The sequence below is a fragment of the Schistocerca gregaria genome, chromosome 4 (genome assembly GCF_023897955.1).
Source record: "Schistocerca gregaria isolate iqSchGreg1 chromosome 4, iqSchGreg1.2, whole genome shotgun sequence".
Lineage (NCBI taxonomy): Eukaryota > Metazoa > Arthropoda > Insecta > Orthoptera > Acrididae > Schistocerca > Schistocerca gregaria.
The window spans coordinates 638,699,667-638,723,119 of NC_064923.1; the positions used below are offsets into that span (position 1 = coordinate 638,699,667).

A 23,453-nucleotide genomic window follows, 5' to 3' on the forward strand; every position below is an offset into this window, starting at 1 on the left:
CTTCTTGCATGGTGTGTGCCGAACAACAATCAGCACCATCGCGGAAATTCTTTGCAAGGCCAAAAGCCGCTTCCCCTTGGCAACACTTACACATCGATTTTGCTGGTCCATTCTGGAATGCTCGATGGTTGGTTGTGATAGATTCATTCAGTAATTTTCCTTTTGTTGTCCGGATGTCTTCCACGACGTCATCTGCCACCATCCAAGCGTTATCCGCTATCTTTTGCATTGAAGGTCTTCCACAGACTATTGTTTCCAACAATGGCCCACAATTCGTGTCCGCAGAATTTCAGTCATTCTGCAAGGCCAATGGTCTTCAACATCTGACGTCCGCACCGTTTTCGCCACAGTCAAACGGTGCCACTGAACGATTGGTCAGGACCTTCAAGTCACAGATGTTGAAGTTGAAAGAGTCCCATTCTCTGGAGGACGCGTTATTGCTCTGTTTGTCCTCGAATCGCTCTCAGCCCAGCGGTGGTCGCTCGCCGCCTGAGTTGCTCCACGGTCGCGCTCATCGAACCTTGATGTTTTTGCTACATCCGCCGCATCATGTGCCTGTGCAGCTTCAGACACGTGCTTTTGCTCCAGGCGACGTTGTCTACTATCGCCACTATCGAGGTTCACGGCGTTTGCTCGAAGGGCGAATTCTCCGCTGCCTCGGCACCGCTATGTACCTGGTTTTGGGGGCCTCTGGTGAGGTGCGTCGGCATCTCAATCAGCTGCGCTTCTGTCGTCGCACAGGATCTGCCGCTCGCCGTCTGCTTTCAGTGACGGTGCCGTCCGGTCAGCGCCCCGGGGACCGATCTACTGGCTCGCCTCAGACCCAGGCGTTACCGACGCTGCCTTCCATTTTGCCCCAGTTGTACTTTGCTAGCGATGGTTCACTGACAAAATACGCTCTCATTTGCCGAGACGATAGTTAGCATAGCCTTCAGCTACGTTATTTGCTACGACCAAGGAAGGCGCAATTGTCAGTTACTATTGACATTGTCAGTCATGTATCGTCAAGAGCGACGTTCATCCTTAATGGATTAAAGTTAAGTATTCCACCAACTTCGTCCATTGTTTCTAAATTCTAATTTCCTTGTCCTGTTCCAGACCTCACGCTAGCCTGAGTGAGCTAAATCGCGTGCCTTTCTGCCTCCTATAGTAACACGGTGTTGGCTCTCCTGCCAACCACAACAACGAGAATAAAAGCTTTCGAATCGTCGTGCTGCATGAAAATGCTGAAGACTGGATGGATAGATCCCGTCACTATTGAGGAGGTACTGAATAGAATTGTGGAGAAGAGGCACTTGTGGTGCAACTTGACTAGAAGAAGAGATCGGTTGGCAGGACACGTTCTGAGGCGTTGGAGGGAAGCATGGAGGGTAAAAATCGTAAAGGAGAGAAAGGGATGAATATGCTAAGCACATTCAGAAAGATGTAGGTTGCAGTAGTTACTCGGAGACGAAGAGGCTTGTACAGAATAGAGTAGGATGGAGAGCTGCATCAAACCAGTCTGTGGACTGAAGATCAGATCATTAACATCTGATAGATTGCCGTATCAGTTACTTCAATTCGATCACCTATCCGTATTCTTCTCATGTAAATAACATTCATGTGTTTTCAGAATTTTGTTTCAGGCTTCAAATACGAGAGGCTGAAGATGAATTGTTGGATGGCGAACGATTGAACACCAAACGCATTTTCTCGTTACTTATATCTTGCAATGAAAGTAAAGCGTCCCTGAGATACTTTGTACCGATCAGTCTTCGATAGCTTACGTAATATTATTCGTAACAATGGTAGTAAGCTGGATCGGTCACCCGCCCTCCAAGAAGCACATTAGCCAATCCGCTTATTGGTCTAATACATCTAATCTTTCTTCCATTAATCGCCTGATAGGTGCTTCGGCTTTTCTATCAAGCATGGTACGTCTACATGAGTCTCACTAAAATTTTATAGTGACGGTTCAGACATTGCCGGAAAAACATTGCCTCTTAATGGTGTATTTTTGAAAATAATTACACATAATCATACAATAAATACTATCAACTAGTTTGCGTCACATGCAGTCGACTGAAACATAGATTTGCTGCTCATGTCCAGCAAGCCATTAACTTTGTATCATAAATAAATAAGCAGACGCGCTTCTGCATACTCCTCTTTTTCTCCTAGGACCCACTGCTGACCAAAGCTTTCGTGAGGTTTCCCTTTATTTTAACATAAATGCTAGAGTTGGAAATATCCTCCCACACCAACCGCCTGGCGTTTGACAGAATCGTCTCTGACTCCACTGTGGGTCCTCACTCGATGGTCCAACTCTATCTACAAAAATGAAAAGGACTATAGGCGCTCAATAAGTGACACATCAATTTCAGTAGAAAAAGAGCGTAATTTACTGTGGGACATCATGAAATTTTCCTGCTCCAGTCTGTATAGTTTCAGGAAGTTCCGATAGTTAGCGGCGCCATACGTAGCCTACAAATTGGCGTCTACAAGAGAGGTGCGTTCCAAGCACTGAACGGTCGTTGAGTTTGTTTTGGCGGTAAACCAGTTCATCGTAGATCTCCATGGGTGCTTCAGAATGTCTACGGACACCTGGCAGTGAACAAAACCACAGTGAGTCGTTGGTCGATGCGTGTATCATCATCGCAACATGAGCTGTGACTTTTGCAGCGTTCAAAACGTGCGGACACTCTCATTCGAGTTGATCGCTGGGTCACAGTCAATCACCTCGCTGCTCAGCTGGACGTTTCTGTTGGTAGTACTGACACACTCGTCAGCCAGCTCGGATATTCAAAGATATAATCCCGGTGTATATTACCTCTTACGGAACTCCATTAAGAGCAACCTCTGCAGAACTGCATGCTACGATGCTGATAGTGCCAATTTTTGTCGAACGTCGTCACAAACGATGAACCATGATTTCGAACTGGAAATAGAACGGTAATTCATGGAGTCCATAGAGAGTGGCGCCACACCACCTCACCTCCAAGGGAAAAGATCAGAGCCACACCCTCAGCTGGTAAGGTCATGGCGACGCTCTCCTGGGACACTGAAGGGATTTTTCTGATAGATATCCTCTCTCATGATACGATGGTCAACTCTAAAGTGTAATTTGATACTATAACAAAATTAAAGAAGATTCACACGGACTTCTCCATGACAGCAAAAGGCCTCACGAGGGGAGCTCACGAATCATTATTGGACTGTTTATCCTCATCCACCCTACAGCCCAGATATCACACCTTCGAGCATCCATCTGTTTGAGCCAATGAAGAATGCAGTTCACAGGGAGCAGTACATGGATGATGGGAAGGTTATTGAAGCAGCAAGACATTGGCTCCGACCAGTAGAGTGGTACTATGCAGTCGTACATACTACCCTAGTAACGTGTTGTACGGCCGTCATAGTAAATGGTGGTCATGTTGAAGAATAGGATTTTGTAGCGAAAAGAGTGGTAGATAATATATTTATTGGAATCCTGAGTGAAACCATTCTGTTTTCAGCAAGAAAAGTGTTGGATTACTTACTAAATACCCCACCTATATAAAATGTTGGAGATCAACATAATCCATGAAAAGAATTTCCTTAGGACATTTGCAGCAGGTGAAATGCTGCCATGTCCTCTCATGGTCCACACTTAGTTTTTCAAGCTTACATTCTCAGCAGTGCCCAGCCGTCTTCCTTACATCTTTATAAGAAGCGGGTGAAGTCGCAAGTTCCTTGATCTTCAGTGTTGTTTGTAAGTAGCTAAATGGGTTTTTGAAATATTTAAAGATGGCAGGGATGAGATCCTGAGGCCAATAATTTTTATACTGATCATTTATCGTGGTTTGTGAACACAAAATTCCCTTTTTAAGCTTGTACCTGGACACGTCATCAACCTAGAACGAAGACTAATATGTGACGTGACAACCCCGGGTTGGAATCTTATTGCTGACCAAGATCACCAAACAACTCTGGCACCTCAACAAAGAGTGCACTAATAGTTGCTCTCTAGTCGATCACTCGAGGTAATGAAATTTCCTCATTTTGCAGAGAAACATAATGCTTAGCACATCAGCAACGATGGCTTTGCTGATGCTTATACCCTTTACTGAGAGCTTGAACGCGAAAATGTCAACCGACCATCTGGCAATAGGTGCAATGAGCCACGTGTGGCCCGTTGCTATCTGCAAACAATACGACAACCAGTAACTACGGGTTTTAGTTGTTCGAACTTACAAATAACTAAGTCTGAGGTACTGTTCTTAGCCCAATAAGGACACCAAACCACCAAAATCAAGAAGACCACCTTGATTAATACTCATGCAAGCACAAGGTAGGAGATGGAGACCAGTCACAATTGGGCGGTTAGAAGAGCGAGGAATAGAGGCTGAGCCTCGGCGTCTGTTTGCCCTCTGGCGCCAGCTGTTTGGCGCTGACTTAGGTATTTGGTTACACGGGCGTTTAAAATACCCCAGCTCCCCCCAATGAAGACCCTGTCTCTTACTGTGAGTCGCGCTATTAGTTATTATAGTTCTATCACCTGGAGGGCCCCTGAATGCCCTAACAATCGCGTCCAGCATCCTTTTGAGAAACAGGAAGCTGCAGGTCCTGATACGTGGTAGGCCTTTCCGAAAACAAAATCCGGTAGCGATCCTCTTGACTGATTCGCTGCACAATGGCAGCCACTACCTCTGCCTCTGAATGTTGCACATCAAACACTAAGGCAGCAGTATGCACTTCCCACATGTGATCATTAACAGGTTCCCCAACCAGCTGTATGTGAATACGTATTGGTTATTTTTAACTTGTTCGTGACATAAGCAGACAAACTTTACTGATGAATCATGGAGTATAATGCAGATCACCCTTACAGACTGGGACACTGCTCACCGATTCAGCTAAAGAACGCTCACATTAGGAATATATAAAGTGAATGCTTCTCTAGGTTTGGAGAAAACCACAACAATTTCACCAAATGATAAATGGTATCTATAAAAAGATATTACAATGAAATAAACACCCTTAGCTGCTTACAGGCGTTGACATAGGTCAACGGGGACAGCTGAAAATGTGTGCCCCGACCGGGACTCGAACCCGGGATCTCCTGCTTACATGGCAGACGCTCTATCCAGCTGGGCCAACGAGGACACAGAGGATTGCGTCACTGCAGGGACTTATCTCTGCCGCGCCTCCCGCGAATGCACAAACGGTGCCCGCACTCTTACGGGAATCGGCAACGTGCGGCGAGTAATGAGTATAATGGGCGAGGGCACTACGAATGTAGTGTGGGACAATACGTTGAGAATGTAGGTTTCGCGGGAGGCGTGCCAGAGGTAAATCCCTGCAGTCGCACTTTTCTCTGTGTTCTCGGTGGCTCAGATGGATAGAGCGTCTGCCATGTAAGCAGGAGATCCCGGGTTCGAGTCCCGGTCGGGGCACACATTTTCAGCTGTCCCCGTTGACCTATGTCAACGCCTGTAAGCAGCTAAGGGTGTTTATTTCATTGTAATTTCATTCTAACGAGGAAAGAACAGATACCATCTTAGTATATATATAAAGTTAATAAATCAGTCAAGAAGGCTAGGAGATTTTCTGCTAGATAGAGCAGATAAGCATTTATTAGCACCTCTCATAGAATAGGCATCACTTAGTTTAACTAAGATGTGAAGGAATCATGAGCAACGTTTAAGCAGATTCTAAATCATGGTCTTGCGCGTTATGTGCCCGATAAGTTTACGAAGCATGCAAAAGACCCACCATCGTTTAATACGGAAATTCGGTGGATATTGAGGAAGCAGAGGCTGTTGAACTTCCGTTTCAAAAGGGATCACACAAATGACAACAAGCGAAGGTTAGTAGAGATTCGTTCGTCTGTGAAACGATCTATGCGCGAAGCATACATCAACTACCCTCGTCACAAATTAGCAAAAGAACTGGCAAATCAGAGAAAATTTTGGTAAAATACCTAAGCGGGCCAAGTCTTCCATTCAGTCCCCTGTTGACCAGTAGTGAGGTAGTTGAAGATAACAAAACGAAAACCGAAGTAGAAAATTTCACGTTCAAGAAATTGTTCACATAGGAGAACCGTACAAACTTACTGTCATTTGACCATCGGACTGACTCTCGTGTGGACGAGATATTAATAAGCATACCTAGCGTAAGGAAACACCTGAAAGATTTGAAAGCAAATAAATCGCCACGTCCGGATGGAATCCCAGTTCAGTTTTACAAAGAGCACTTTACGGCAATGGCCACTTACCTAGCTTGCATTTATCGTCAATCTCTTGCCCAGCACAGAGTCCCAAGTGACGGGAAAAAAAGCGCAGGGTACTCCGGTGTATTAGAAGGGTAGAAGAACGGACGGGCAAAATTATAGTTCAATATCCTTAACTTCTGTTTGCTCCAGAATACTTGAATATATTCTCTGTTCGAATGTAATAAATTGTCTTGAGACTAAGACGCTTATGTCCACGAATCAGCATGGTTTTAGAAAGCATCGCACGTCCGAAACTCAGCTTGCCTTTTTTTACATGATACATTGCCAATAATGGAGATTTCATATTTCTAGATTTCCGGAAAGCATTTGACACGATGTACCATTGCCGGCTGTTAACGAAGTTGCAAGTATATGGGAAAAGTTCACAGGTATGTTATTTCCATATAGTCAGGAGTTCTCCAGGGAACTGCGATAGGACCAATGTTGTTCTCTATACAGGGTGTCCATTTATTTTGACCACCCCAAACAGCTGTTTGTTCAGATCCAAAATAGAAAATATTTCAAGCAAATGTTCTTTAGCCCTCTGGGGGACATCGGTGACCATGATTGGCTTTGTTGTAGCTTCGTTTTTTTACGAAGATATGGACAGCGGTACAACTTTTTTAAATGGCACCCTGTATTTTTTATTCGGTAATTCGTTTCCTCTCCTAAAGACCTATTCAAAAATGTATCCCAGTGTTCCATTCAGTGCAACAGAACGTTATTAATTACATAACGCAACATTGACTTTGAGCCAGGGATCACAAATTCTTTCACTTGCTGGAGTTCTCAGCAAACAAATGAAAACCAAGTACAAACTTAACACAAAACTGACTTTGACTCTTCTGTACCATTGCCCGGGAGTAGAACATTCAAAGGTGCTGAAAGTGATGACCCTGGACACCGATACACTGGTTCACTCGTTGAATAAAAGAATTATTTACTGCTTCTATTTTTGCCTGCTGAAGAGAATTACAAGCAAGCACGATACGTTCCTCCATGTCCTCTGGATCTATTAGAATATCGCGATAGACAACGTCTTTAATGCATCCCCAAAGAAGAAAGTCCAGAGGATTTAAATCAGGAGACCTAGCAGGCCGAGTAGGTGTTCCTCCTCGAACGATCCATTTGGCAGGATACCCTCGGTTCTGAACACGGTGTGCATGCAAGGCATTATGTGCTGGACATCCATCGAGTTGATACCACAAATGCATTTTGGTTCTTAGCAGGAAGAGGAGGAAGAATTCGTCTAAGGAATTTGGAATACGCTCTGCCGTTTAGACTACCATTGATGAAATATGGACCAATAATTGTAGTACCAAGCGTCCCACACCAGACATTATCTCTCCACTGACTCAGATGTTCCACCTGTCTAAGTCATCGTAGGTTGTCGCTGGACCAATAATGCGTGTTCCTTGTATTTACCTGTCCTTTGACAAGGAACATTGATCGGTAAAAAAAACACATTGCAGAAGAAGCTCGGGTTGGCGAGGATTTGTTGCTGTGCCCACTGACAGAACTGTACACGAGTCTGGAAATCATTCCCATGCAATTCTTGATGTAGGTGTACATGGTAAGGGTGGAACAGGTAACTTGTAAGAATAAGATGTACACTGGTTTTAGGAATGCCAATCTCGTGTTCAACCTGTCGATTGCTCACACGTGGATTCATAGCAATGGAAGCGAGAACACTGACTTCGGCAGCTTCGTCTGTGCGAGTGCTACGACGACTGCGTTGTCGTGGGCTGAGAGTTCCCGTTTCCTGAAGCGTCGCAACGAGGCGAGAAAACATCCTTCGGGAAGGGGGGTTCTTGTCAGGATATCGCTCACTGTACTGTTCCGCTGCCTGCGTAGCATTTCGCCTACCTTCAACAACAATAACAACAACAGTAAAAGAAACGTTACGTCAATGCAGTTTGTAGGAAGGACAGCCTTTACCGAATGCCTGTTCTACACAACAGTATTTAAAAGGACAAAACTACTGTACTAAATGTACCCGTACATAACAAAACAGTATTTCAATTTGTGTTCTGATAACTTAAATTCCCCATAGATGTGTAGTGTTTCTACCTTCCCTTCGTTGCTGTACATTCAGTTCACGAAACTCTTCAACTGACTATGGTTGACGGAATGACAGGTGTGCATTCTACTTATGTTTAAATTTGTCAACGTCAGCACGTGGATGTGTTCGGTCACCCCGAGTACCTCCACTAAGCTCTGGGAGCGTCTACGTCAATGTTGTGTTACGTAATTAATAACGTCGTGTTTCACTGAATGGTACACTGTGATACATTTTTGAGTAGGTCCTTAGGAGAGGAAATAAATTACCGAATAAAAAATACAGGGTGCAATTTAAAAAAGTCACTCCGCTGTTCATATCTTTGTAAAAAAACAAAGCTACAGCGAAGGCAATCATGCTGATTTATGTATCTCTGACGGCTAAAGAACATTTGTTTGAAACAGTTTGCAATTTGCATCTGGACAAACAGCTATTTGGGATGGTCAAGATAAATGGGACACCCTGTATACAGGGTGGTCCATTGATAGTGACCGGGCCAAATACCTTACGAAATAAGCATCAAACGGAAAACTACAAAAAAAAAAAACTTGTCTAGCTTGAAGGGGGAAACCAGATGGCGCTGCGGTTGGCCCTCTAGATAGCGCTGTCATAGGTCAAACGGATATCGACTGCGTATTTTGAAATAGGAAACCCCATTTTTTTTTATTACATATTCGTGTAGTACCTAAAGAAATACGAATGTTTTAGTTGGACCACTATTTTCGCTTTCTGATAGATGGCGCTTTAATAGTCACAAACATATAAATACGTGGTATAACGTAACATTCTGCCAGTGCGGACGGCATTTGTTTCGTGATACAATTACACGTGTCAAAATGGACCGTTCACCAATTGCAGAAAAGGTCGATGTCGTGTTGATGTACGGCTATTGTGTACAAAATGCCCAACGGGCTTGTGCTATGTATGCTGCTCGGTATCCTGGACGACATCATCCAAGTGGCGGGATCGTTTGCCGGATAGTTACGTTACTGAAAGAAACACGAAGAGATGAGCCAGATGTGAGACGTCAACCACGACCTGCAACAAATGATGATGCCCAAATAGGTGTTTGGCTGCTGCCGCGGCTAATCCGCACATCAGTTGCAGACCAATTGCGTGAGAATCCGGAATTTCCAAATCGTCGGTGTTGTGAATGCTACATCAACATCGACTGCACCCGTACCATATTTCTATGCACCAGCAATTGCATGGCGACGACTTTGAACGTCGTATACAGTACTGCCACATGGAACAAGAGAAATAGAGAAATTACGGGATTTTTTAGCACGCGTTCTATTTAGGGAGGAAGCGTCTTTTACCAACAGTGGTAACGTAAATCGGCATAATATGCAGTATTGGCAACGGAAAATCGACGATAGCTGCGACAAGTGGAACTTCAGCGACCTTGGCGGTTTAATGTATGGTGCGGCATTATGGGAGGAAGTATAATTGGCCCCCATTTTATCGATGGAAATCTAAATGGTGCAATGTATGCTGATTTACTACGTAATGTTCTACCGATGTTACTACAAGATGTTTCACTGCATGACAGAATGGCGATGTACTTCCAGCATGATGGATGTCCGACACATAGCTCCCGTGTGTTTCAAGCGGTATTGAATAGTATATTTCATGACAGGTTGATTGGTCGTCGAAGCACCAATACCATGGCCCTCACGTTCACCGGATCTGACGTCCCCGGATTTATTTCTGTGGGGAAAGTTGAAGGATATTTGCTATCGTGATCCACCGACAACGACTGACATGCTTCAGCGCATTGTCAATGCATGTTGAACATTACGGAAGCCGAACTACTCGCTGTTGAGAGGAATGTCGTTACACGTATTTCCAAATGCAATGAGGTTGACGGACATCATTTTGAGCATTTATTGCATTAATGTGGTATTTACAGATAATAACGCTGTAAGAGCATGCTTTCTCAGAAATGATAAGTTTACAAAGGTACATGTATCACATTGGAACAACCGAAATAAAATGTTCAAACATACCTACGTTCTGTATTTTAATTTAAAATACCTACCTGTTACCAACTGTTTGTCTAAAATTGTGAGCCATATGTTTGTAACTATTACAGCCCCATCTATCACAAAGCGAAAAAAGTGGTCCAACTATAACATTCATATTTATTTACGTACTACACGAATAAGTAATAAATATGGGGGTTCCTGAAACTTCCTGGCAGATTAAAACTGTGTGCCCGACCGAGACTCGAACTCGGGACCTTTGCCTTTCGCCGGCAAGTGCTCTACCATCTGAGCTACCGAAGCACGACTCACCCCCGGTACTCACAGCTTTACTTCTGCCAGTATCTCGTCTCCTATTAAAAAAAAACTGTTGATATCCGTTTGACCTATGGCAGCGTTATCTAGAAGGGCCAACCATAGCGCCATCTGGTTTCCCCCTTCAAGCTAGACAAGTTTCGTTCTTTGTACTTTTTTCGTTTGACGCTTATTCTTTAGATATTTGGCCCGGTCACGATCAATGGACCACCATGTATATTTAAATGATCTCGATGGACATGGTGGGCAGCAATCTGTAATAGTTTGCTAAATGAGGTAGGTTGAACATGTGATAATTGTGGTAGGGAAGGCGTATGGTCGACTTCGGTTTACTGGGAGAATTTTAGAATAGAGTGGTTCGCCTGTAAAGGAGACCGCTTATGGGATGCTGGTGATATATATTCCTGATTACTGCTAGAGTGTTTGGGATCCGTACCGGGACGGACTGAAGGAAGTTATGGATGCAGTTGAGAGGCTTAGGTTCTAACAACACATAAATATTACGGAGATGCTTCGGAAACTCAAATGGGAACCCCGGGAGGGAAGGTAACATTATTTTCGAAAAACATTATTGAGAAAATTTAGAGAACCGGCATTTGAAGTTGACCGCCGAACGATTCTACTGCGGCCTAGACACACTGCGCGTATGGAGCAATAAGGTAAGATACGAGAAATTAGGGCTCATTCGTGGCATATAGACAGTCGTTTTCCCTTAGCTCTGTTTGCAATTGGAAAAGGAAAGGAGTGACAAGTAGTGGTACAGGGCACCCTCCACTATGTACCGTACAGTGGCTTGCAGAGTATCCATGTAGATGTAGATGTTGATGAACGCGTAGCGCGTGGTTGGACGGGATTGAGAGCTGTAGCCATGATGCCCGATTCTGTAGAAAGTGTCCCACACAGTCAAGCACACTGCTAGTATCTTTGGGCTGAAGACCACAACAATAACATAGCACACTAATGCCGTCATACACAATTATCTAATCACAAAACCTCCAGTGAATCTGCCATTTTCACTTGTGTATACACTATTATAATAATCTGCATTTTAAGACGATTTTATTTGGACGTTTTCTTTCCTGTTTGTTTTCTGTTCTTCTCGATGGGCTGGAGAATTGAGAATTTCAACGCGGCTCACAACTGGATGACAGCGCAACATTAACTTGCTTTGTGGCCTGTGTGCGGCTGAGGCGTCTCTGCGTACCACTGCCTACATTTTCTTTTACAGTCACGCATCTAATTTTTATCTGCACTCTGTTTTCGCTAGGTATGCGCAGGATGAAGCAAGGTATTGACTGATTCAGGTCTTGGGCCTAATCTCAATGAGGGACCGCCTCAGGAGACATTGGCAGCATACCAGGCGCCAGCACTTCAAACAGCACATTAACAGGCTCCAGGGTATAATCCGGGAAAAAAATACAAACATTCAAAACACAACAGTGGGACCAGAAACTCGAAGGGCTGGACACCACGCGACCTGGTGTGTGGCAGCTGGCCCGACACTTCACCAGGGAGAAACTGTACTCCCCCACGCTACAAGGGCCCGACGGACCAGCATATTCTGCGGACGAAAAAGCGGAACTGATGGCCCTCACACTCGCAGCGTCATTCACACCGAACCTGGATCCCTCAGACAACATCCGACAAGCTAGTACAGCAGAGATCAAATGGGCCATCATGCATACCACAGCTAGGAAGGCCCCTGGTCACGATGGCATTCAAAACCGTGTCCTCCAGGAGCTCACGGACAAAGCTGTAGACTACTTAACACACATCACGAATGCCATACTCAAGCACCAACACTTCCCCGGCTTTTGGAAGACGGCCAAGATCCTGATGTTCAGGAAGCCGGGGAAAGACCACTCCCTCCCACAAAATTACCGACCCATCAGTCTGCTGAGCGCGCTTAGCAAGATCGTTGAGAAGGTAATACTTAAACGCGTCACCAGGCACTGCTTCACAAATGACACCCTGAGACCGGAGCAATTCGGTTTCAGGAATCACCACTCAACAACACAACAACTCCTCGGAGTCGTTGAATACATAACACACGGATACAACACAAACAAGGCAATTGTGGCGGTGTTCCTGGCCATCGAAAAGGCTTTCGATCGTCTATTGCACAACGGCCTAATACGCAAACTTAGTGACGCAGGGTTCCCCGACGGGCTCGTACGTCTCATACACTCATATCTCACGGACAGGAGTTTCAACACCGACGTGCAGGGCAAACAATCGACACGACATGGTATACAGGCAGGAGTACCCCAAGGAAGTATCCTAAGGCCATTACTGTTTAACCTCTACATTAACGACCTCCCAGCTACAAATAACACGACGGTAGCAATCTACGCGGATGACACTGCCATCCTCGCGCAAGATTGGAAGCCGTCTAACATTAACTCACGACTACAGACTGCACTCAGAACGGCGGAGCCTTGGCTGGTGAAATGGCGTGTTAGAGTAAACGTCGACAAGTGCGAGGCCGTTCTGTTCACTAGAAGACCGAAGCAACTGCGCAAACACCAGCACTGCAACCCAATAACACAACACACACGCCCAATACGTTTCCGCGAGAAGGTCAAATACCTCGGTGTCTGGCTGGACAGGAAACTATCTGGAGGGACCACATCCAACACGTGACCAACAAAGCTAACGCGAGGCTCAAACAACTCTACCCTATGCTTAATTAGGCGGAGCACACTGAACAGGAGGGTGTCTAGGTCCATGTACATGACACTTATTAGACCCCTGATGACGTACGCAGCCCCTGTCTGAGGATACGCTGCGCCAACTCGCCTGCGCCGTCTGCAGCTCATACAGAACAAAGTACTCAAAACCATAAGCAACGCTCCGCGCTACACACGCATCGCGGATCTTCACCGGGAATACCGGCTAGATACCACTTTGCAGGTATTCCAGAAACTCTCCACACGACTGTACAATAACACGAGATACTCGCGCAACCCGTTTATTCTTTCTCTAGGTAACTACGACCACAACCATAGATGGAAGCATAACAGACCAAAGACATTACTGGCTAGGAACTAAACATCTATGGTCCATAGCACGCTAACACGACAGTACTGGCGAGCCCCTGCAACACAATTATTACTGGGAACCCAGATGTGCGACCAGCCGAAAATCAGGCAACCGCAGGGAAACCGTACTGCACACAGCACGCAAACCAGCCACACACACCCCCTACACCGTCTGTGAGCCGATCTATGACCGATCGCCCACTAATGTACAACTGTTGCAGGGACGCAGCAACTGCAGCAAGCGCCGCAACAAGCTCCAACAACGACAAAGGTAACGATGCACGATACCTCACACTAACACAACCACACCTTGCATGCACTGTCGCAGATAGCAAGCCGCTTCTGCCCTTACTACCCGTCCTACTGTCGCAGATGTTTTTTTCCCTTGGCTCTTGCCTTGGCACTTTTTTACCTCTGCCCTTACAACCGCTACCCTTCAATCGTTTTCGACCACTTCTATCTCCTGATGGACCATGTTAATGAGTAATCTTACCCAGACGCATGGACAACATCACAGCCCGCATCCTGTGACGACTGATTCAAAAAACTAACATGTTTACGGAGGTGACAGTAGAACTTTTGGTTTGGTCACCACGTTGGTGTAGGCGTGCAAGTTTCGGAACTTTTATTTATGAAGCTTCTTCAGTGGCCTTAATAAATGTTTTATGAATATATGATGAATTAACTATGTAGTCGTTACAGGTATGTTATCATCCTACGTTTTCTCATGTCACTCTATTTTTCCAGGTCACAAACAAATTTTTTAACGCAAGTTTCATGAGGTTAAAATATCGTTCCCTGTTACTTACGATTTCCAATGTTGCTAGTTCATATGTGTTGTTCTAGAGATCTGTTTACTTGGTCTCCATAGTCCAGATGGCTGATTTTCGGCGTTTTTCCACCCACATTTATTACAGATCTTCACTTGCACATTAGACTGTGAGTTGAACGTGTGTGTGTTTCGCTTTGGGTATATATGCATTCTACCTTTTACGTTGGGTATGTGTGGTATGGTATTTGTTCATTTGTTGTCTGTATATGTATGTGTGTGTGTGTGTGTGTGTGTGTGTGTGTGTGTGTGTGTGTGTGTGTGTGTGTGTTCATGTGTTTGTGTGCGTGTGTGTGTGAGAGAGAGAGGTTTAATTGATTATTTATTCTGGTTATGTTTTACATTTCTGTTTGTTATTGTTTTACTGGCTAACATGACGAGTGACTTATTGCTTATACTGATTTGGTCATTAATTACGTTATTTCTGATTGCAAGAGCTCTTTGTGTATGAATGTTTTCCTCTAATGTCAGGACTTTTTCGTTTTAAGGGTCCACTCCAATAATTTTCATGTCATGCTCCACAAAGAATAACATTGACAACGAACACACACACACACACACATACACACACACACACACACACACACACACACACACACACACAAACACACACACACACACACACACACACACATACACACACACACACAACGACGAAGAAATATCAAATTACACATACACAACACAAAGAACAGACAAAAGACAAACACACAACAGCAGATGGTAACACTATACGCTATAAACACACACATGTTCAACACACCGTTGAAAGTGCAAGCGAAGTTTTGTGATAAATATGGAGGAAAACGGGATACTGGCCAAATGGAGTACCAGATCGAGCAAATACACCTGCAGGACAACACACATGGACTACCAGCATTGGAAATCGTAAGTAACACAAAACGATTATTTAATCTCACGGAACTTGTGCTGCAAAAGTTGTTTCTAACACGAAAAACAAGAGAATAACATAAGAAAACGTAACATGGTAACAGACATGTAACTACTACATAATGCATTTACCATAGATATAAAAAAAGGGTGTTAAAGGCGCTGAAAGTGCTTCATAAATGAAAGAAGCGAAACGCCTATGGCAAGGAACAAACTGCCATTCACTTCGTTGCAAAGAACATACCTCCACGAAGCAACTAAGAAAGGACGGTAAACGGAAAAATTTGAGAAAATAATTATTTTAATAAAATTCAGTTTTTAATGTACCACGTTCTCATAACCGGCTAAGAAACATAAATTAAATTATCGTAGCCTTGTCATATTCTTAAACCTATGCCTACAGTATCGAGAAACACGTGATGTTGACCTATTTATAGCTTTGAAAATACTTGTGAGATACGAAACGAAGAACATTGGGCGCGTGGTATACCAAAACTGGATTTTATTTAAGTAATTAATATTTTCTTTCGATTGGTTCCAGAGCTATACATAGACGCTTCATAAATTTCATTTATAGATGAGATGTTCTTACATGAGAGCTAAATATCGTTGCTTATAGCAATTGTTTGAAAAAAACTTGTTTAGTGTGTCAGGGATGGCAGGTCTTCTTATTCTATTAGACAACTACTTTACCGATCCTTTGAGAAAACCTGGTCTTTTCTTTCGTTAAGAACTGTATTAAGCCATTAGAACGGCGTATCAGTATGTTTCAACGTGTAGATTTCCACTAATTGAAAAAATTAAGTATTCGCAGTCGACTTAAGCAGCTAACACCACTGATAGTGAAGTTAGGTGTCAACATACATCAACGGAAAAAATTCGTCGTTCTTGATACTGTAAAATGTACTCTCTGTAACTGTCAATTAACCTCACGGAACGAGAATGGTGTGAAAAAACGTAGGACGGAAGTAACCTTCACATGATGTGTCACTGCCAACTAATAAAGCTCGAACTTGGACTATACGTAAAAGAGAAACGCTACCATACAGTAGAGAAGGTAACTGAAATTCACGCTTAGGAGAACAAAAATGACACTTGTATTTAAAGACAATAATTACACTGGATACGAGGCGGAAAAAGGTTGAGCATGTTTCTTAATAGGGTGTGTGATCAAGTTTTGAAAAGTGCTCCCATGCTGGTTGCTAAAGAGTTCCTAACGACTTGCTAAGGAGTGCCTAACGAGTTGCAAAGGAGTTCCTAACGAGTTGCAAAGGAGTTCCTAACGAGTTGCTAAGGAGTTGCAAGGTTGCTAGGGAGTTTTAGGGAGAGGGCGTTCCATTCCTCCAAAAGCGTAGTTAACAACAGGTGAATGGTCGTCAGTGCATGTGGACGTGTGACAGTGCTTCTCCCCAACGCACCCCACGTGTTCTCATTAGGAATCCACAGACCAGCCCATTCACGAATAATGTAGCATGGGCCGACTGACCTCCAAATCTCTGAACGCGACAGACTCACCGGTAATATTATAGTGACACTGTACTATTTTCCCATGTGCGTCTGTCCAGAGCTACATTCGGGTCTGACCTCGTTTTTAAGGATGACAATACTCGACAGCGTTTAACACCGCAGGTGAGGGAGCTATGGGAACGTGAGGATATTTAGCGAATGGACAGCCCTGCCTGTTCCCCCCGACTCAAATCCGACAGAGAACATGAGGTACGCGTTCGGGAGGGACACTGCAGCAGGTCCACACTCACTAACCATAATTCTGCCGTTTCAAACAAAAGGTTCAAATGGCTCTAATCACTATGGAACTTAACATCTGAGGTAATCAGTCCCCTATAACTTAGAACTACTTAAACCTAACTAAACTAAGAACATCACACACACCCATGCCCGAGGCAGGATTCGAACTTGCGACCATAGTAGTCGCGCGGTTCCGGACTGAAGTGCCTAGAACCCGCTCGGTCACAGCGGCCGGCGCCGTTTCAATCGCGCTGGTGCAAAAATGGGACGTCCTACCATAAGAACGTCTTGCCAACCTTAATGGCAAGCATGGGAGCAGGTTGCAGAGCATGAATTCCTATTCATGGAGATCACAAACCGTATTAAAAACCATTTTCTACCTTCTGTAATGTCCAGGGGGGGGGGGGGCGGGAATCATAAATCTCAGTAATGTCCAGGGGAGGACCATAAATCGCCTTGACGTACTGGGGATAGGCAAAATAATGTGAACAGTCGTAGTAATTTGATGCTTGTGTTTGACGGTCAACAACGCAGGTTAAGCACGTGTCGCGCTGGACTGTACGTGTTCAGTACTTTCTAATTTCAGTGCAGATTGTTTACCAGCAGTGCATACTTCGTATAGAGGCCGAAGTCGACGTGCAATGGAAGACGTAAAAGAATTCCAAAGAGGGCAGACCGGGAGGGCCCGATTAGCTGGAGCATCAGTAACCAAGACAGCCAACTAACTGAATGTTTCAAGAACAACTGCTTCAATAGTCATGACTGTCTACATAAAACAGGGAAAGACGTCAGCGTGTAAACGTAATAGTAGGCGTAAATCAAGACTAAGTGACAGAGATCGTCGTACGCTAACACGCATTGCGTCAAAACAAAACAGAAATACGGCGGTTAAAGTGACTACAGAGATCAATAGCCATCTTGGAGACCCCCTATCAATACTGTCCGCAGAGAACTCCATAAAGCGAATATTCATGGACGAGCTGCTATACCGAAGCTATTAGCCACGACAACCAACGCAAAGAAGCGTAAAAGTATCAGGAGCATAATTCCTCGACGGCTAATCAGTGGAAATACTGTAAGTAGGCTGCTTAGGTTTTTATGTTGGTAACGCCACGTAGCGATCTGTATGAATATCACTGGACGTGCTGGGTGAAGTCTGTGGCTGGTTTTCATTGTTGGAATTTGCTATTGTAGTGTTGGGCAGTTGGCTGTTAACAGCGCGTAGCGTTGCGCAGTTGGAGGTGGGCCGCCAGCAGTAGTGGATGTGGGGAGAGAAATGGCGAAGTTTTGAGAGCGGATGATCTGGACGTGTGCCCATCAGAAACAGTAAATTTGTAAGACTGGATGTCATGAACTGCCATATATATTATGACTTTTGAACACTATTAAAGTAAATATATTTTTTGTTCTCTATCAAAATCTTTCATTTGCTAACTATGCCTATCAGTAGTTAGTGCCTTCAGTAGTTTGAATCTTTTATTTAGCTGGCAGTAGTGGTGCTCGCTGTATTGCAGTAGTTCGAGTAACGAAGATTTTTGTGAGGTAAGTGATTTGTGAAAGGTGTAGGTTAATGTTAGCCAGGGCCATTCTTTTGTAGGGATTATTGAAAGTCAGATTGCGTTCCGCTAAATACATTGTGTGTCAGCTTAGTGTTTAAAGAATAGGTAAAGTGCGAAAAGCCTGAGTACATTCAGTTCTGCTCAGCTGTTTGAGAATCAAACAATGTAAGACGTTTATCAGCAAAGTGATTCATAAATTTTCCTAAAAGGACGCTTCATATGTCGACCCTTAGCCGAGGATACCTCACTGGAATCTTCTGATTTTTTTTTTTTTTTTTTTTGTAGTTTGTGTAATTAGTGTAGCTTTCGTTTATTGCTAGCGCGTAATTATAGAGAGAATTTCCTTTGTAGTTGTAGTTTTTAGTTGTTGTACAGTAAAACAGTTGTGGCATGCATGCAGATTTGCACCAAGTATTTCGCAGCTGCGCTTGCAATTAACGAGATATTGTTTTCAATGCTGTGTTAATGTGTTTTCTTATTTTGCTCTTCAAATTGTGCTTTACTGTATTACCATGTGAAATATTGTGACAATAATGGCGTGTGAAAATCGTAATACTAGGCACCAAAATAAACTGAGAAATGACAGTGAAGACGAAAGCAGTGTGTTAGCGCCACCGTATAATGAATTAACTAATGTTCAAAGTAGTAATTTGGTAATTGTGCATAGGGAAATGGAGCGGGCTGCAAATAATGGTGTAGACAGTGAAACAATTAGTGAACAGGGAAGCATTATCGATCGATCGATCGGCAACAGCTCGCTTCAGGAATCCGAAATGACAGGATACAATCTCGCCAATTCTATAAATTCAGGTTTTTCATTCCTCACCGTTTTCTCAAATAAGTCAAGCCAGATTTTATGCTCGTCAAAATGTGAATCTTTCTTGTGCAGATTCACTGCCGAAAAGCACTGAGGAACATGTTTCAGACACCAGTGCATTGTTATTGCAATTAATACAACAAATGGGACAAAATCTTCAATAGGTAGACACAATGGAACAAAATCTTCGAAAGTTAGACATCACACTTGAACAAACACGTGAAGATTTAACTACTGAGTTATATAACATCGAATCTAAATGTCAAAAAGTCTGTAATGACGTAAAAACACAAATTTGTGAGCATTTTCAACCTATTTTTTATCGGCATAAAAATTGTATTACAGGATCACGAAGCAGCCATAAAAGAACAGAAAACTATTGTTCATGAAAATCACGAGACCTTGCGGGCTAAAGCTGATTCAGTTGCATCTACCGATTCGGTTACGCTACTTGCAAAAACTCAGGAAAACTTAAAGGACACAGTAGATACTCTTAAAATTGGTGCAGAAAGACGCATGGAGGAAATTAGTTCATTATCAGAGAAAGTAGTCGAACTTTCGGATCACCTAAATAATTTATTTATAAAGGTAGATGATAATCTGAATGGCACAAGCCCGGTAGTCTTTAATGACACAGAAGAGTACGATCAAATTAGGAAATTCAAACAAAATCAAGATAAAATTAATTCGCAACACCAAAGACAAATCCTGGAAGTACAAGACCAGTTGACACAAGTAATACAAGAATTACATATTTCAAAGGACACTCGCGTTCCAATACAGGAAGAGGGACATAAGGAATAGCTACAAAATAATAACACAGGGCACTTCGGAAATTATGAAAGAAATTGGCAAGGTACACCGAATTTTGAGATGGAACCGCCGAAACGGCGTAACAATGACCGACATGCGACTCCCCGACATGATGATTTTGACTATAAGCTGTTTATTACTAAACGTAAATTCAAAACATTTGAGAATGCGGGAATATACGTAGAAGTAAAGAAACTTTTGTTTGCAAAGTACTGCAGTACAACAAACCCATTCCTTTGCTTTTGTGTTATTCCGCTATGTGTTTGTGTACCCTTGAGTATTTGTGTTTTTCCTGTCTTTATGCGTTTATCTGATAAGACTTACGTTGTAAAATTTTTCTAATACTCAGCTACATTCCCTGTGATGAGGAATACTGTTATCCTCAAATATAATTTGCATTTAGTATATGTTATTTACTTTATAAAGATGTTTAGACATTATTAATTTTGTTCTGTTTCAATGCTCATGTGTGAAATTAATGTTTCAAAAACTTTTCTGATTATTTTATGAATTTACTTCTATCATAATTCCTGTAACACTGATGTACATCTTTATTTCTATTCTTTTGTAAAGCCCCTATTACTATAAATGTTATCTGTATTGTTATGTTCTTTAATGATGTATTTGTTACTTTTGTAACTGTATTATTATGTGGTAAATTTATAATTGTATAGACACCAGTTCTTCAAATTAAGTTACATTTCACTGCACACGTTTCTGTTGGTCATAGTATATGCACAATATATGAGAAGTTGGGACTGTTAGTGTTTGCACGTTTGTTGATAATTCAGCATGGGACTGGTTAACAGCATTGGTGGTTCTAAGGACATGCCAAAAGGTTTGTGAGTGCACAAGTGGTGCTTTATGGACTTGCTATATTGTCCGCAAGACTCTTCGATGGTGATTGTGCACCTGCAGAGTCGCAACAGATGGCTGCTAGCCGTCTCTACAAGGACTAGAGTGGGTCTGCATCTTTGATGGCCCACCAATACAATTATTTATACAAGGACTACAGTGGATCTGTGTCTTTGATAGCAAACCAATACCATTATTTCTACAAGGACTGCAGTGTGTCTGTGATGACCTATCTAGCAATATTCTTCAAAACTTCGACTGAGTCTGATGTGGGTTTACTCTGTTGTGGCCCATTAATTGTCTTCATGCCAAGAGTCAGCACTGTCTTTCCGTTGGAAGGACAACACTACTCCTTCAAGACTGCATGGAAATCCACTACTACCGTGTGCATTTTCTTTTTCTGGTCAGACTTTGAGGAAAAAAACCCTGCAATTTACTGTGATGAATGATCAGGACTGTCCTTATGGACTGTGAAAAACTATAGCTTTTGACCAACATGGTATCAATAAGTGTGTGCATTTGATATCTTTGTTCCTGAAATTATGAAACTTTTGTCAGATCTGTCTTGGCCACTGCCCAAAACGATTTGTAAATTATTTTGTGCGGAGCATGGGGGCTATGTAAGTAGGCTATTTAGGTTTTATATTGGTAACTCCACGTAGCGCTCTGTATGAAAATCATTGGATGTACTGTGTGCAGTCTGTGGCTGATTTTCATTGTTGGAATTTGCTATTGTAGTATTGGGCAGTTGGCTGTTAACAGCGCGTAGCGTTGCGCAGTTGGAGGTGAGCCGCCAGCAGTAGTGGATGTGGGGAGGGAAATGGCGGAGTTTTGAGAGCGGATGATCTGGACGTGTGTCCATCTGAGACAGTAAATTAGTAAGACTGGGTGTCATGAAGTGCTATACATATTATGACTTTTGAACACTATTAAGGTAAATACATTTTTTGTTCTCTATCAAAACCTTTCATTTGCTAACTATGCCTATCAGTAGTTAGTGCCTTCAGTAGTTTGAATCTTTTATTTAGCTAGCAGTAGTGGCGCTCGCTGTATTGCAGAAGTTCGAGTAACGAAGATTTTTGTGAGGTAAGTGATTTGTGAAAGGAATAGGTTAATGTTAGTCAGGGCCATTCTTTTGTAGGGATTATTGAAAGTCAGATTGCGTTGCGCTAAAAATATTGTGTGTGAGCTTAGTGTTGATCAGAATAGGTAAAGAGCGAAATGTCTGAGTACGTTCAGTTGTGCTCAACTGTTTGAAAATCAAATAATGAAAGAGGTTTATCAGCACAGTAATTCATAAATTTTTCTAAGGGGACGTTACAACACGTCATATGGTCCGGCGAGTCAACATTTTCGCTATGTCCAACATCGGGCCGGACCTACGCATACAATCCTGATTGGTTGATTCCGACGGTTAAGCATGAAGGTGGAAGTGTGATGGCGTGAGCAGCTGTATCATGGTATTCTTCTGGTCCTATCATCACCCTCAACGGCCGTGTTACAGCCAATGATTACGTGATCATTTTAGATGATCAGGTGCACCCACTGATTCAAATGTTGTTCCCCAACAAGAATGCCATACTTCAGGACGGTAATGCACCAGTTCACACAGCCGGGACAGTGACAGTACTATCGTGGTATGAGGAGCGTGCACCTGAACTGCAGCGTCTGCCCTGGCCAGCACAGTCCCCCGACTTGAGCATTACCGAACCCTTGCGGGCGTAATTGGAGCAAAGGATCGGGAGCATATTTCCGCCTCCCTCATCATTACAGGAGTTAGAAGAGGTCCTGGTCGAAGAGTGGCATAACATTCAATTGGAGACTATACAATCATTATATGTCAGTGTTCGAAGAAGAATCGCAGCTGTGTTACAGGTAAACGGAGTCCAACCCTCTATTAATAAACTATTCCCAATTAGGTACAGGTGCTCACATTACTTTGCCTATCCCCTGTAAGTGAATTATTGTCTTCGAATTAAAATGTCTGTTCTGTTTTGCACACCAATGTCCTTTGCCTGTGCACATTTTATTTTACCATTTGGAGCCAATGAAATCCGCACAGCCAAGTAGCTAGATGTACCCGATAAAAGGAAACGTATAAAAAAAGTGCTTCGTCGAAATAAACGTGCAGTTTTCTTATACGTCCATTGCTTAATCCTTAATGCCTCATTAAGTTGCCTACTACTAAGGCATGCAAGAGTTTGTAATTGATAAAATTTTAATGATCTGTAAGTTAATGCGGCGGAATGGAACGAGCAAATTCCTTTGAACTTGTAAACGTTGAATGTATTGACTAATGAATGTCGGTGCA

General features: G+C 43.1%; 1 non-coding gene across 1 annotated transcript; it reads left to right on the top strand.

Moving 5' to 3' along the window:
- Positions 1-5,339: 5,339 nt before the first annotated feature.
- Positions 5,340-5,414, top strand: Trnat-ugu (transfer RNA threonine (anticodon UGU)). The gene has a single exon. It is a non-coding gene; the product is annotated as a tRNA-Thr (tRNA).
- The last annotated feature ends 18,039 nt before the right edge of the window (positions 5,415-23,453 follow it).